This window comes from Salmo salar, chromosome 10 (assembly GCF_965601325.2).
Source record: "Salmo salar chromosome 10, fSalSal1, whole genome shotgun sequence".
Taxonomy (NCBI): domain Eukaryota; kingdom Metazoa; phylum Chordata; class Actinopteri; order Salmoniformes; family Salmonidae; genus Salmo; species Salmo salar.
Window position 1 is genome coordinate 43,627,200 of NC_138300.1, and position 16,487 is coordinate 43,643,686.

Here is a 16,487-nt window from a genome sequence, read left to right on the forward strand (position 1 = left end):
CACACACTCATTCACACGTAACTAGTGCCATACATGCACTCAAAAGTATTCAGTTGTCCTTGATTTCTTGCATATTTTCCTTTGTTTTTCACTTTAGTTCATTGTTGCTACATTGGGGGACGGGGAATGGAATCATTTTATTATGATTTTTTATTTTTTTCAGGGGTGGTGGGTCTCGGATGATTGAGGGGCAGCTCTTGGGAACTTTGGGGGGGGGGGATCTTGGAGGGCTGGTGGCCTGGCGGTTGAGAACTTGGGCCGGTGGCTGATAGGTTCCTGGGTCGGGTCCCTGTTTCTGACCATGTGGGAGATCTGTCGGCATGCCCTTGGGCAGGACGTTGACCCTGGTTGCTTCTGTGGGTCCCTCTGGATGGGAGTCTGTTAGATGACAATGGATTTTTGTTGAGCGGCTGTACTGCAGGTAGATTGTATGTTTAATATTCAGTCAAATAAAAAATGTAATTTAAAAAGTACAAACGGTGCTATATGGCTGTCTCCATACCTTTAGCTCCTCTCCCTCTAGTCTACTCTGTTTTAACATGATTACCCCACCACAGAGCAAGCTGTAGCAGTTACCCAAGATGGGTATCTAACTCTGTCAACATCATTTGTCAAAGGGCAAGGAACACCGTCACTACCTCGCTCTCCAACCAAGGGGCATTAATTAAGGAGCAAACTGAACTGAAGATACCATTCTGCAACTCTTGGAAGAGAGTGGAAGTTGATAGAAATGTGTCTTTATTGTTCAAAACAACACATTTCAGCTCATAGACACTGTCCTTCATAGACACTGTCCTTCAAGAGTTGCTGAATTTCCTCTTCACTTCAAACATCCCATTAGTTATAAAAATCCCTTGATAATTAAAGTCGTTCACACAGCATGTTGAGATGAGCAAAGTTTAATTCCATTATTCACCCTACTGCCCTAGCATTTTCATTAGCTAGCATTTGGTGTTAAGACTAAAGATGACCATTAGTTTCATCATATTATTCACTCATTGTTATACAATCTTGGCCTATGTGCTTACTAAACTCAGGTTGGGTTTTGATACAGATGCTTGATACATACGGGCCCTGGTCTCAGTGTTTGGTGCCTCGGCTGTGACAGAGCATGGTGAAGGGTTTGGGTTTGTGGATCAGGTTGAAGAATGCCCTCCGTGTCCTGGGGAGAAGTGTTGGGGGGCCAGGATAAACACAGGTGCTGCAACAGGGATGTGAAGAACACAAAACAGATCCAACTGGCCAGCTACTCCCCCAGACACACCCACAGGCCTGCAGAGGAGAGGGAGCCAGTCAAATTAGGGTTGGGGTCAATTCCTTTTCAATTCGGTCAATTTAGGAAGTAAACTGAAATTCTAGAAATGTAACTTCAGTTTACTTTTTGAAATATCCCCAACCCTGGAGGTAGCAAGGCAAAATGCTGTAGAGATGGGGAATTAGGTAAAGAAATGAGATGCCAACACAGAATATTGCTGCTCCCTAGTGCTTTTCATTCCTGCAATATGATTACAAACAACGTTCCGACTTCACAGAAGTCTTCCTCAGGTGGAACTAGGATGTGTGTTCCGAGGAGGAACTAACCACAAAAAAACACTCAAAGATCACAGAGACACAAAACAGTTATCACACAAGCACATACCTTGATGCAAACACATACAGTGCATTCGGAAAGTATTCAGACCACTTGACTTTTTCCCACTTTGTTACGTTACAGTCTTGTTCTAATATTGATAAATGTGTTTTTTTCCCCCTCATCAATCTACACACAATACAAAGTGACAAAGCAAAAACAGGTTGTTAGAAAATTCTGCAAAGAAAAGTGAAATATTACATTTACATAAGTATTCAGACCCTTACTCAGTACTTTGTTGAAGCACCTTTGGTAGTGATTACAGTTTAATCTTGGTTTCCTCAGACAAGAAAATCAGCCAAGCGGGCTGTTGTGCCTTTTTACTGAGCAGTGGCTTCCGTCTGGCCCCTCTACCATAAAGGCCTGATCAGTGGAGTTCTGCAAAGATGGTTGTCCTTCTGGAAGGTTCTCCCATCTCCAGAGAGGAACTCTGGAGCTCTGTCAGAGTGACCATCAGGTTCTTGGTCACCTCCCTGACCAAGGCCCTTCTCCCTCGATTGCTCAATTTAGCTGGGTGGCCAGCTCTAGGAAGTGTCTTGGTGGATCCAAACTTCTTCCATTTAAGAATGGCGGCGGCCACGGTGTTCTTGGGGACCTTCAATGCTGTAGACATTTTTGTGTACCCTTCCCCAGATCTGTGCCTCGACACAATTCTGTCTCGGAGCTCTACAGACAAATCCATCAACCTCATGGCTGGATTTTTGCTCTGACATGCACTGTCAACTGTGGGACCTTATATAGATAGGTGTGTGCCTTTCCAAATCATGTCCAATCAATTGAATTTACCACAGGTGGACTCCAATCAAGTTGTAGAAAGATCTCAATGATGATCAATGGAAACAGGATGCACCTGAGCTCAATTTCTAGTCTCATCGCAAAGGGTCTGAATACTTATGTAAATTATGTATTTGTAGGATTTTTAAGAAATTTGCAAACATTTCTAAATACGTGTTTTCGCATTGTCATTATGGGGTATTGTGCGTAGATTGAGGTGGAAGAAAACTATGTAATCCATTTTAGAATAAGGCTGTAACGTAACAAAATGTGAAAAGTCAAGCGGTCTGAATAATTCCCGAAGTCACTATGTGTAGTGCATTCAGAACGTATTCAGACCCCTTTTCCACATTGTTACGTTACAGCCTTACTCTAAAATGGATTAAATAAATAAATCCTCAGAAATCTACACAATACCCTATAATGACAAAGCAAAAACAGGTCTAGACATTTTTGCTAATTTATTAAAAGTAAGAAACAGAAATACCTTATTTAAATAAGTATTTAAACCCTTTGCTATAAGACTAGAAATTGAGCTCAGATGCATCCTGGTTTCCATTGATCATTCTTGAGAATAAGGCTGTAATGTAACAAAATGTGGAAAAAGTCAAGGGGTCTGAATACTTTCCGAATGCATTGTACATACAGTTGAAGTCGCAAGTTAACATACACCTTAGCCAAAAACATTTAAACTCAGTTTTTCACAATTCCTGACATTTAATCCTAGTAAAGATTCCCTGTCTTAGGTCAGTTAGGATCACGACTTTATTTTAAGAAGTGAAATGTCAATAATAGTAGAGTGAATGATTTATTTCAGCTTTTATTTATTTCATCACATTCCCAGTGGGTCAGAAGTTTACATACACTTAATTAGTATTTGGTAGCATTGCCTTTAAATTGTTTAACTTGGGTCAAACTTTTCAGGTAGCCTTCCACAAGCTTCCCACAATAAGTTGGGTGAATTTTGGCCCATTCCTCCTTACAGAGCTGGTGTAACTGAGTCAGGTTTGTAGGCCTCCTTGCTCGCACACGCCTTTTCAGTTCTGCCCACAAATTTTCTATACGATTGAGATCAGGGCTTTGTGATGGCCACTCCAATACCTTGACTTTGTTGTCCTTAAGCCATTTTGCCACAACTTTGGAAGGATGCTTGGGGTCATTGTCCATTTGGAAGACCCATTTGCGACCAAGCTTTAACTTCCTGACTGATGTCTTGAGATGTTGCTTCAATATATCCACTTAATTTTTCTTCCTAATGATGGCATCTATTTTGTGAATTTCACCAGTCCTTCTTGCAGCAAAGCACCCCCACAACATGATGCTGCCATCCCCTGTGCTTCATGGTTGAGATGGTGTTCTTCGGCTTGCAAGCCTCCCCCTTTTTCCACCAAACATAACGATGGTCATTATGGCCAAACAGTTCTATTTTTTTTAATCAGACCAGCGGACATTTCTCCAAAAAGTAGGATCTTTGTTCCCATGTGCAGTTGCAAACTGTAGTGTGTCTTTTTTATGGCGGTTTTGGAGCAGTGGCTTCTTCCTTGCTGAGCGGCCTTTCATGTTATGTCGATATAGGACTCGTTTTACTGTGGATATAGATACTTTTGTACCGGTTTCCCCCGGCATCTTCACAAGGTCCTTTGCTGTTGTTCTGGGGTTGATTTGCACTTTTCACACCAAAGTACGTTCAAATCTAGGAGACAGAATGAGTCTCCTCCTTGAGCGGTATGACGGCTGCGTGGTCCCATGGTGTTCATACTTGCATACTATTGTTTGTACAGATGAACGTGATACCTTCAGGTGTTTGGAAATTGCATCCAAGGATGAACCAGACTTGTGGAGGACTACCATTTTTTCCCCCTGAGGTCTTGGATGATTTCTTTTAATTTTCCCATGATGTCAAGCAAAGAGGCACTGCGTTTGAAGGTAGGCCTTGAAATACATCCACAGGTACACCTCCAATTGACTCAAATGATGTTAATTAGCCTATCAGAAGCTTCTAAAGCCATGATATCATTTTCTGGAATTTTCCAAGCCGTTTGAAAAGGCACAGTCAACTTAGAGTATGTAAACTTCTGACCCACTGGAATTGTGAATGATAAGTGAAATAATCTGTCAGTAAACAATTGTTGGAAAAATGACTTGTGTCATGCACAAAGTAGATGTCCTAAACGACTTGCAAAAACTATAGGTTGTTAACAAGAAATTTGTGGAGTGGTTGAAAAACCTAAGCGTATGTACACTTCCGACTTCAACTGTACAACAATATTCTCTATATGGCCATATTGTTTTCTCCAAACAACAAAGATAATTTGGGCCAATGAGAAGAGAGACTCACCCAGAGAAAAGGCCAGGAAGGAATCTTGTTTGCAGAACTGGCCCTTATCATCCAGAAAGTTAGCAGGATTAAAAGGTATCCGGGTACTTCCGGTGGTCTTTTTCCGTCAGGATCGCAGTCATGTTGACGAAGTTGGTACTTTTCACAGTAAGGTAGTAGGACACAGGTATCAAATAGCCTGGTATCATTCAGCCCCAACTGTTGCAAGTAAGTAAAAGCCAACCCTACAATAATTAATTGTGGTTTGTGTCCGGCTGTGTTTCTATGTGGTGCGCGTATTTATGAGCAGTGAAAATAATAATCTTGTAGGACAGTAAACATCAATCAATATTTGTAATGTAAGGCATCAGCTTATGGGGCTCCACATTTCTTTTTACAAATAAATCAAAACTTCACCTTAGGCAGGTGGAAGCCACTGAGCTGGCGGCATGGACCACCCCTAGTGGAACGCCGTTACCCCCCCTCTAGACCTCATGGACCGTGGCATAGACGTAGGAGAGGGATGCCCTGTTGTCCATTGAGGGGGTGCAGCCGAACCCCAACACATGAAAAATCTAAATGACATCGCTCTGGGATTTTATAATAAACACAGATAGGCAATAGAAGGACAGCAGGACTGAGTCTGAAATGGCTGCCTATTCCCTACATTAATATCAGCACTTTTATTCTCTCACACACACACACACACATATACCTTGAATGTATGGGTGCTCCATCATGTTGAGGAGTCCACATCTGATGGTGGTGAAGGTGGTGTCAGTCCCAGCCAGGAAGCGATCAGCCAGCGACAACACCATGTTCTCCTCAAAGTACGCTGAGTCCGGACTCGAGTCCGGCTGCTCCACAGAGATCAAGGAATAGTGACTGATATGACATCGAATTTATGACGACAGACATTTGAGACTTGAACAAAAATGTATAGTCACTATGGTTTCCATGTTTGATAACAGCTAAATCAGCCAGGATTCAAAATGTACAAAAATACCTTTTCCTCTTTTTTTAATTTTCATTCCAGACTGTAGCTTTAAGGATGACCTCCAGAGAGCCTTCTATTCACAGATTTACCACTTATAGGAAAAAACAAGCATTATATAAAAGATGGTGTTTGGAGAGACCTATTCGTCACTTAGCTACTCTTCATCTTCTATGGGTCACTTACTCTCTCCAATCAGGTAGGAGTCTATGAAGTCTCAGAGGTTGTCCCTGTCCAGGGTCTTCCAGTACTGCCTGGCCACCTCCGATATGAAGCCTTTCAGCTCTGACACATTCCTCTGGATCCTCTGGTGAGGCCCCGGGTAATGTTTCATAAATGGGAACAGATTAAAGATCTGAAGAAATGTATCAAGCCAAATATTTTGAAAGAAACTATCTGAAAAAACAGTTAAATACGGTATACCGGATGCTATAATCTTATTTTGAATCTCATTACCTGTTAAAAGTTCCTGTTACTAATAATATGGTAATTTTTCACCTATTGCCTCTACACATTTTTAGAGTAGGCATGAGGTACTCCCATAGTGTTACATTACTAGAGTGGCCCATGTCATAAACCTTCATAACTCTAGAAGGGCAGACATTTTGGTCAAAGATCAATTCCAAACAAGTCAAATTGCAACCATTCAAATGTTTTATTTAATTCTATGGGTACTCCGTACTCGTACCTGGCCGAGAGCAGATCCAGTCAGGAAGAGATTTTAATTGCGGATGTCCAGGAGGCTGTGGAAACGGTGTCCTTGTGCTCATAGCAGTCTCCGAACACCACTGAGCAGATGATGTTGGACACGGCCTTCACGATCACGTGTTGTGGGTCGAATGGATCTCTTCATGATAAACAACCACCGCAGATCACAGTGAAAACTTTACACAGTTGGTCAGCTTCCTTCATCACACAACAGTAGATATAATATTCCACTGACAAGATTCCAATAACCCAATAGAAAATGTCTATGTGGCACAATCAGGATGACTTTTCGGGGAAGTTCTGCCAAACAAACTAATTACCGCCCTCCTTCTGTAGCATCTGTATAAGGTAGTGGGCCTCTGTGACCCGCTGATCCAGAGATTTCTTGCCCAGACTGAAGGCCTTAAGAGTGAGACCTTAAGAGTGAGACCAGAAAGGCGAACTTCCTGTTGACGCCAACTTTCCCCTGTAGACATTAAAATCCCTGAGTGGCAAAATAAATCATATAGGGTCTGTCCAGCTGGCACCCTATTCACTATGTAGTGCACAACTTTTGACCAGGGTCGACTGGGCTATGGTCAAAAGTAGTGCACTTGTGATACAGACTGACTTGTCAATGCTTTACATCCATCCCAGCACTTGAGTGCTAGAGACCCAATCAAAACCAGCTGTTCCTGCACTGCAACAATCTTTGATTAATGAAAAGGAAAATGTGTGCTTTTTAGTTACACCTGGTGGCAAATATTGCAGAAATAATTCTAATAGTATCTCAAATATGCTTTCTTTTAGCACAGCAAAAGTGGGGTATACTGTCTCTTCAGTGCATGTTTGGTTGAATTCCAGCCTCATGAAATGCAGTCTCAGGTTGCGGTCCAAACACTTAAAAGACACACCCTATCCCCTCAGCCCTTAAATTAAGTGGACACTTCTGATGACGTATCATGACGTCTGACGAGTATACACTTAAATGCACCACCCTTGGCCGGAAATTTGTCACTCGTTCATCCCGCAATGATTGTGTTTTCAGCCACCGGTAGCTTGTGGCTGCTTTATATGCGCTACAGTCAATTATGACTGCATGTCTGTATGATAGCTAGCAAATGAATTAGCTAACTAACATTAGCCTGCCTAGCTGGAACTTCTGAAGGAACAAGTTTTAATTCTACAATTTCCAAAAGATAACCAAACAAAAACATATTTACGTGTTTGTGCCATCATATGCATTAGTAGCATAATTTCTAACTTATTTGCATTAATTTTTACTTACACTTGTTGGTTGACTTCTCCATTGATGTTGTTTTTAAGTTTTCGCAGACTTTTCTTAGCGACTGTACAATTGTCGCAATTTGAATAATGGGGAGTTTCAGGCCCCGGAGTGAACATAAATTGTACATTCGCAAAGCTGACTAAAAACGAGGGCTGAGAGGCTTACGTTGCAAACTTAAATGTTTGGACCACAGCCTCAGGTTACCACACTTCATGAGGAAGCCTGGGCTATGACCGTATTCTCTCCTTCCTCCCTAAAGTGTGCACTTGCTCACTTCCCTTCACTCACTGATTTCAAAGGAAATGACTGGTAGCCCATGCCCCTACCAATCCAATGCTTTTCGATTTGTGTGAAGTAGTAAACAAGTGTACACTTCAAGAGAAAGGGGATAATATTGTGAAAGCAGAGGCTACAGGAAATGTAATGTGATTGACCAAATGGCACCCTATTCGGGCTCTGGTCAAAACTAGTGCACAATATAGGGAAAAGGGTGTCATTTAGGACACAGATGTGATCATGTCACTGACCTCTGTAGATGATCCAGTCCAGAACAGGCATAGATGGCCTCCCTGAAAACACGGCTCCATTCCGGACCAGAGCCACATTGGTGACTTGGAGCGTGTTCAGCACTATAGACAACTTCCAGCTGTTAAAGGAATACTTCAAACTTTTTTTTTTCATTAGTCCCAAAATGTTTTGCATGTCAGCAGTCGCATTTTCAAGGTATAGGATTTTTCCAGAAGCAAAATGTCAATTGCATCATCATGATGTGGTAAGTGATACTTCGAAAATTTGAAAATCCTAAATCTTGAAAACGTGACTATTAACATACAGAAACATTTTGGGACTGTATTAAGTGGACTAATGAAAAACAATTCCAAAATATAGTTTGAGTGAATTTTCCCTTTAAAATAATTACTCTCTTTCGGGACGGTTTTACCCACACAAATGAAGCATAGTCCTGGACTAAAGATCCCTTTCAATGGAGATTATCCATTACATTTGTCTTTTAGTCCAGGACTAGGCTTAATCTTGTGTCTGAGAAACAGGTCCTTCGTCTATATTAGTTGCGAATCTGCAGAAAGTCAAACTGACTTGACTTAAACCCTTTTAATGAATAATAAATTGATAATTTGGTGGGTCAGTGGCATAGCGCAGATTCGCGGCCCCCGCACGGTCCAACTTTTTCCCCACAAATATTTATCTTAAAATTAACATTTCAAATATATAACAAATAATTATTTTACTAACTGGATTTATGTCAACTCCACGAGACACCATAAAAGCCTTTTCATTTTTACAATGATTGTCCAAGAAGTGTTTAAAGGCCTTGATTGGTTAATTCTAACATATTATTCAGATATGTAATACAAATCTCCAAACTTATTTTGGATTAATAGCCTTATTAAATGCTCCATGGATAATTTATTTAGCATTTTGTTGTTTTTCTAGATTTAGAACATAAAACATGTATAAAGCAAACAATATTCCTAAAAGTCTAGCACAGAAAATACTTCAATGTTTTAAGCATATGTTGCAGAACAGTGATTACAACACTTATTCAGAATATTGACAAAACAATATTGAGTCCATCAGTAGAGTTGACAACAGCTATTTGACCTAGATTGTGTGTATGCATTGATATATGTATCTAGTTCTGTCCTTGAGCTGTTCTTGTCTATTGATGTTCTGTATCATGTCATTCTGTATTATGTTTCCTGTTTTGTGTGGACCACAGGAAGAGTAGCTGCTGCTTTTGCAACAGCTAATGGGGATCCTAATAAAATACCAAATACTCAAAACAGACATGTTTGCCTCTAAAGAAATTTAAACATTTTTTAAAATATGGAAAATTCTTTTTAGCAAATTTGCTTTTCCTCAGTTGCTTTAAGACTCTAAAACCTAATTAAAATATACCAGAATATGAATTTTGGATCAAATATATATTTAAATTTATCAGGCAGATGGAGCTGACAGTTTATGGTTGTGACCGCAGTGATTCTAATATTGTTAAAATCTATCGAAAGTAGAGAACTTCAGACTACAAGTGGTCTTGTTGCACTACATGTAATGAAGAAATTAATAAGGAGTCCTAATGGTAAATAGCTGCCCCTGCTTATTCCTAATTTAGGATTTTTGACAAATCTGACAGACCAAATCTCCATACACATCTTTTAGGAATCATAGTTTTGAGAGAAATATTCTTTAAAGTCAGAGGGCTATTGCAAGAAACTACATAAGATAATGGCTATTAACTGAAAAATGATTGCCAGTTTGTAGAATTTTAAACACTTTTTTGGATCCGGACAAGGGCATTTCCAGGCATAGAAATGAATAACATTTAAAGTATTTAGAAAATACCAAAAACAAATATTTTCCCTTATAAAAAAATCACCCTAAATGTAAACATTCTCAACAATATATAAATATACTGCTCAAAAAAATAAAGGGAACACTTAAACAACACATCCTAGATCTGAATGAAAGAAATAATCTTATTAAATACTTTGTGGAAAATCACACTACAGGCTAATCCAACTTTGATGTAATGTCCTTAAAACGAGTCAAAATGAGGCTCAGTAGTGTGTGTGGCCTCCACGTGCCTATATGACCTCCCTACAATGCCTGGGCATGCTCCTGATGAGGAGCATGGTCTCCTGAGGGATCTCCTCCCAGACCTGGACTAAAGCATCCGCCAACTCCTGGACAGTCTGTGGTGCAACGTGGCATTGGTGGATGGAGCGAGACATGATGTCCCAGATGTGCTCAATTGGATTCAGGTCTGGGGAACTGGCGGGCCAGTCCATAGCATCAATGCCTTCCTCTTGCAGGAACTGCTGACACACTCCAGCCACATGAGGTCTAGCATTGTCTTGCATTAGGAGGAACCCAGGGCCAACCGCACCAGCATATGGTCTCACAAGGGGTCTGAGGATCTCATCTCGGTACCTAATGGCAGTCAGGCTACCTCTGGCGAGCACATGGAGGGCTGTGCGGCCCCCCAAAGAAATGCCACCCTACACCATGACTGACCCACCGCCAAACCGGTCATGCTGGAGGATGTTGCAGGCAGCAGAACGTTCTCCACGGCGTCTCCAGACTCTGTCACGTCTGTCACATGTGCTCAGTGTGAACCTGCTTTCATCTGTGAAGAGCACAGGGCGCCAGTGGCGAATTTGCCAATCTTGGTGTTCTCTGGCAAATGCCAAACGTCCTGCACGGTGTTGGGCTGTAAGCACAACCCCCACCTGTGGACGTCGGGCCCTCATACCACCCTCATGGAGTGTGCTCAAACGGTCAGAAACAGACAAATGCACATTTGTGGCCTGCTGGAGGTCATTTTGCAGGGCTCTGGCAGTGCTCCTCCTTGCACAAAGGCGGAGGTAGCGATCCTGCTGCTGGGTTGTTGCCCTCCTACGGCCTCCTCCACGTCTCCTGATGTACTGGCCTGTCTCCTGGTAGAGCCTCCATGCTCTGGACACTACGCTGACAGACACAGCAAACCTTCTTGCCACAGCTCGCATTGATGTGCCATCCTGGATGAGCTGCACTACCTGAGCCACTTGTGTGGGTTGTAGACTCCGTCTCATGCTACCACTAGAGTGAAAGCACCGCCAGCATTCAAAAGTGACCAAAACATCAGCCAGGAAGCATAGGAACTGAGAAGTGGTCTGTGGTCCCCACCTGCAGAACCACTCCTTTATTGGGGGTGTCTTGCTAATTGCCTATACTTTCCACCTGTTGTCTATTCCATTTGCACAACAGCATGTGAAATGTATTGTCAATCAGTGTTGCTTCCTAAGTGGACAGTTTGATTTCACAGAAGTGTGATTGACTTGGAGTTACATTGTGTTGTTTAAGTGTTCCCTTTATTTTTTTGAGCAGTGTAGTTTCCCTGCCGGACAATGATAGTCCGACTTTCAAAAATCTCTGGATAAATTTCCTACACATTTTGCCATAAGGCTGAGAGAAAATGTTGCAATTTTAAAGCAAATATAATTTAATTCTAAACATTTCTTCATGGCTTATGACGTGTTCATATGCTATCTGGGGAGGCCCGACCTCCGTGGGCCATGCCAGTGTGGTGGGAGCTTATATGTGTGTCCTATGTCACACATGTACAAGTGTGTATTAAGTGTGTAAACGACCACCCCTCATCACTGTCAAACACTCCCTAAAACACTGCGAGCGGACCCTTCTAATCGACCTGGCCCGGGTATCCTGGAAGGATATTGACCTCATCCCGTCAGTAGAGGATGCCTGGTTGCTCTTTAAAAGTGCTTTCCTCACCATTTTTTTTGTATTATGTCACCTTTATTTAACCAGGTAGGCTAGTTGACAAGTTCTCATTTACAACTGCGACCTGGCCAAGATAAAGCAGAGCGACACAAACAACAGTTACACATGGAATAAACAAACATAACACAATAGAAAAAGTCTATGTACAGTGTGTGCAAATGAGGTAAGGCAATAAATAGGCCATAGTGGCGAAATAATTACAATTTAGCAATGGCCAACACTGGAGTGAGATGTGCAGAAGAGGGGATGGGGATGAGGTAGTGGGATGGGCTATCTACAGATGGGCTATGTACAGGTGCAGTGATCTGTGAGCTGCTCTGACAGCTGGTGCTTAAAGTTAGTGAGGGAGATAAGTCTCCAGCTTCAGTGATTTTTGCAAGTCGTTCCAGTCATTGGCAGCAGAGAACTGGAAGGAAAGGCGGCCAAAACGAGGAATTGGCTTTGGGGGTGACCAGTGAAATATACCTGCTGGAGCGCGTGCTACAGGTGGATGCTGCTATGGTGACCAGTGAGCTGAGATAAGGCGGGGCATTACCTAGCAAAGACTTATAGATGACCTGGAGCCAGTGGGTTTGGCGACGAATATAAATCAAGGGCCAGCCAACAACAGCATAAAGGTCGCAATGGTGGATAGTAATGGGGCTTTGGTGACAAAACGGATGGCACTGTGATAGACTGCATCCAATTTGCTCAGTGTTGGAGGCTATTTTGTAAACGACATTGCTGAAGTCAAGGATCGGCAGGATAGTCAGTTTTATGAGGGTAGGTTTGGCATTATGAGTGAAGGATGCTTTGTTGCGAAATAGGAAGCCGATTCTAGATTTAATTTTGGATTGAAGATGCTTAATGAGAGTCTGAAAGGAGAGTTTACAGTCTAACCAGACACCTAGGTATTTGTAGTTGTCCACATATTCTAAGTCAGAACCGTCCAGAGTAGTGATGCTGGACAGGCGGGCAGGTGTAGGCAGCGATCGGTTGAAGAACATGCATTTAGTTTTACTTGTATTTAAGAGCAGTTGGAGGCCACGGAAGGAGAGTTGTATGGCATTGAAGCTTGTCTGGAGGTTCGTTAACAGTGTCCAAAGAAGGGCCAGATGTATACAGAATGGTGTCGTCTGCGTAGAGGTGGATCAGAGAATCACCAGCAGCAAGAGCGACATCATTGATGTATACAGAGAAAAGAGTCGGCCCGAGAATTGAACCGTGTGGCACCCCCATAGAGACTGCCAGAGGGCCGGACAACAGGCCCTCCGATCTGTAACTTCATTTGTTGACCTCTGTAACCGTAAAAGCCTTGGTTTCATGCATGTTCACATTAGAAGCCTCCTCCCTCAGTTTGTTTTATTCACTGCTTTAGCACACTCTGCAAACCCAGATGTCCTAGCCGTGTCTGAATCCTGGCTTAGAAAGGCCACCAAAAACCCTGAAATTTCCATCCTAACTATAAAAGTTTCCGACAAGATAGAACTGCCAAAGGGGGCGGAGTTGCAATCTACTGCAGAGATAGCCTGCAGAGTTCTGTCTACTAGTTCTGTCCAGGTCCAGGTCTGTGCACAAACAATTTGAGCTTCTACTTTTAAAAATTCACCTTTCCGGAAACAAGTCTCTCACCGTTGCCGCTTGCTATAGACCACCTTCTGCCCCCAGCTGTGCCCTGGACACCATATGTGAATTGATTGCCCCCCATCTATCTTCAGAACTTGTGCTGGTAGGTGACCTAAACTGGGACATGCTTAACACCCCGGCCATCCTACAATCTAAGCTTGATGCCTTCAATCTCACACAAATTATCAAGGAACCTACCAGGTACAACCCCAAATCTGTAAACACGGGCACCCTCATAGATATCATCCTAACCAACCTGCCCTCCAAATACACCTCTGCTGTCTTCAACCAGGATCTCAGCAATCACTGCCTCATTGCCTGCGTCCGAAATGGGTCTGCGGTCAAACGACCACCCCTCATCACTGTCAAACGCTCCCTAAAACACTTCAGCGAGCAGGCCTTTCTAATCGACCTGGCCCGGGTATCCTGGAAAGATATTGACCTCATTCCAGTCAGTAGAGGATGCCTGGTTATTCTTTAAAAAGTGCTTTCCTCACCATCTTAAATAAGCATGCTCCATTCAAAAAAAATATAGAACCAGGAACAGATATAGCCCTTGGTTCAGTCCAGACCTGACTGTCCTTGACCAGAACAAAAACATCCTGTGGCGTACTGCACTAGCATCGAATAGCCCCCGCGATATGCAACTTTTCAGGGAAGTTAGGAACCAATACACACAGGCAGTTAGGAAAGCAAAGGCTAGCTTTTTCCAAGCAGAAATTTGCATCTTGTTGCACAAACTCCAAAATGTTCTGGGACACTAAAGTCGATGGAGAATAAGAGCACCTCCTTTCAGCTGCCCACTGCACTGAGGCTAGGAAACACTGTCACCACCGATAAATCCACTATAATTGAGAATTTCAATAAGCATTTTTCTACGGCTGGCCATGCTTTCCACCTGGATACCCCTACCAACAGCACAGCACCCCCCCCAGCAACTTGCACAAGCCCCCCCCCGTGTCTCCTTCACCCAAATCCAGACAGCGGGTGTTCTGAAAGAGCTGCAAACTCTGGATCCCTACAAATCAGCTGGGCTAGACAGTCTGGACCCACCCTTTCTAAAATTATCCACCAAAATTGATGCAACCCCTATTACTAGCCTGTTCAACCTCTCGTATTGTCTGAGATCGACAAAAATTGGAAAGCTGCCGCGGTCATCCCCCTCTTCAAAGGGGGAGACACTTTAGACCCAAACTGTTATAGACCTATATCCATCCTGCCTTTCTAAAATCTTCAAAAGCCAAGTTAACAAACAGATCACAACCATTTCGAATCCCACCGTACCTTCTCCACTATGCAATCTGGTTTCCGAGATGGTCATGGGTGCACCTCAGCCATGCTCAAGGTCCTAAACGATATCATAAACACCATTGATAAAAGACAGTACTGTGCAGCCATCGTCATCGACCTGGCCAAGGCTTGACTGTCAATCACCGCATTCTTATCAGCAGACTCAAAAGCCTTGGTTTCTCAAATGACTGCCTCGCCTCATTCACCAACTATTTCTCAGATAGAGTTCAGTGTGTCAAATCGGATGGGCCTGTTGTCCGGACCTCTGGCAGTCTATGGGGGTACCACAGGGTTCAATTCTCAGGCTGACTCTTTTCTATATCGCACCCGCCCGCCTGATTAGCATCACTACTGTGGACGGTTCTATATCTAGGTGTCTGGTTAGACTAAACTCTCCTTCCAGACTCACATTAAGTTTCTCCAATCCAAAATTAAATCTAGAATCGGCTTCCTATTTCACAACAAAGCCTCCTTCACTCATGCGGCCAACACTTCCTCTGGCCGCCTTTCATTCCAGTTCTCTGCTGCCAATGACTGCAACGAATTGCAAAAATCACTAAAAAGGTGGAGTCTTATATATCCCTCTATCTTTTAGCATCAGCTGTCAGAGCAGCTTACCGATCACTGTACCTGTACACAGCCAATCTGTAAATAGCACACCCAACTACCTCATCCCCATATTGTTATTTATCCTCTTGCTCTTTTGCACCCCTGTAGCTCTACTTGCACATCACTCCAGTGTTAACGCTAAATTTGTATTATTTTGCCTATATGGCCTATTTATTGCCTTACCTCCCTAATCTTCTACATTTGCAAACACTGTACATAGATTTTTATATTGTGTTGTTGACTGTACGTTTGTTTATGTGCAACTCTGTGTTGTTTATGTCGCACTGCATTGCTTTATCTTGGCCAGGTCGCAGTTGTAAATGAGAACTTGTTCTCAACTGGCCTACCTGGTTAAATAAAAGGTGAAATAAATAAAGTATTACACTAGTGTAAATTGAAAATTCGTGTTTTGCATATCCCATAGTGCATTCAAACTGACATTGGGTCTTCTGCATGTAGTCAAAGTATGCATTGCAGTACATAAGCACTATAGCAAGTTTAATTTATGCAGTATGGCGATGTTTGGTGCTGCTGCCTAAATTACACGTGTTACAATAAAAATACCTTAATTGCCCACACTGATCATACAACTGTGTGATTTCAAGTTCCAAGTCTTGTGCCATGCAAGTTCAAAGTAATAGTTTAAGCTCTATAATTATTAAATAAGCCTACATGTCCCGATTCATTTTTATTACAATTTGTATTTGTATCCACTATTACTTGACCCTCCCACAAGGATGTGAGTGTTTAGAGGAAATAAATAAAGGTAGGCTAAATCAAACAATGGAACCCTACAAACGTATGGAAGGGAACGAACACTAAATTGGCAGTTACATATAGGTGGTTATTATTTCCTGAGGCTAATAGGAGAAATCCTAGCTGACTGTACAGACTACTTCTACTTCCTTCCTTTCAATACAAGAGCTCTGGGCTGGGCAAAGGAGGGAGAGCCCAAGCTCAGTTCAGAGTGTTTCCATCAGTGCAGGACAATATA

The 16,487-nt window shown here is 42.5% G+C and overlaps 1 pseudogene; it reads right to left on the minus strand.

The window, feature by feature from the left end:
- Window positions 1-1,080: 1,080 nt before the first annotated feature.
- On the minus strand, window positions 1,081-9,203 carry LOC106560413 (cytochrome P450 2J5-like; annotated as a pseudogene).
- Between the last annotated feature and the right edge of the window lie 7,284 nt (window positions 9,204-16,487).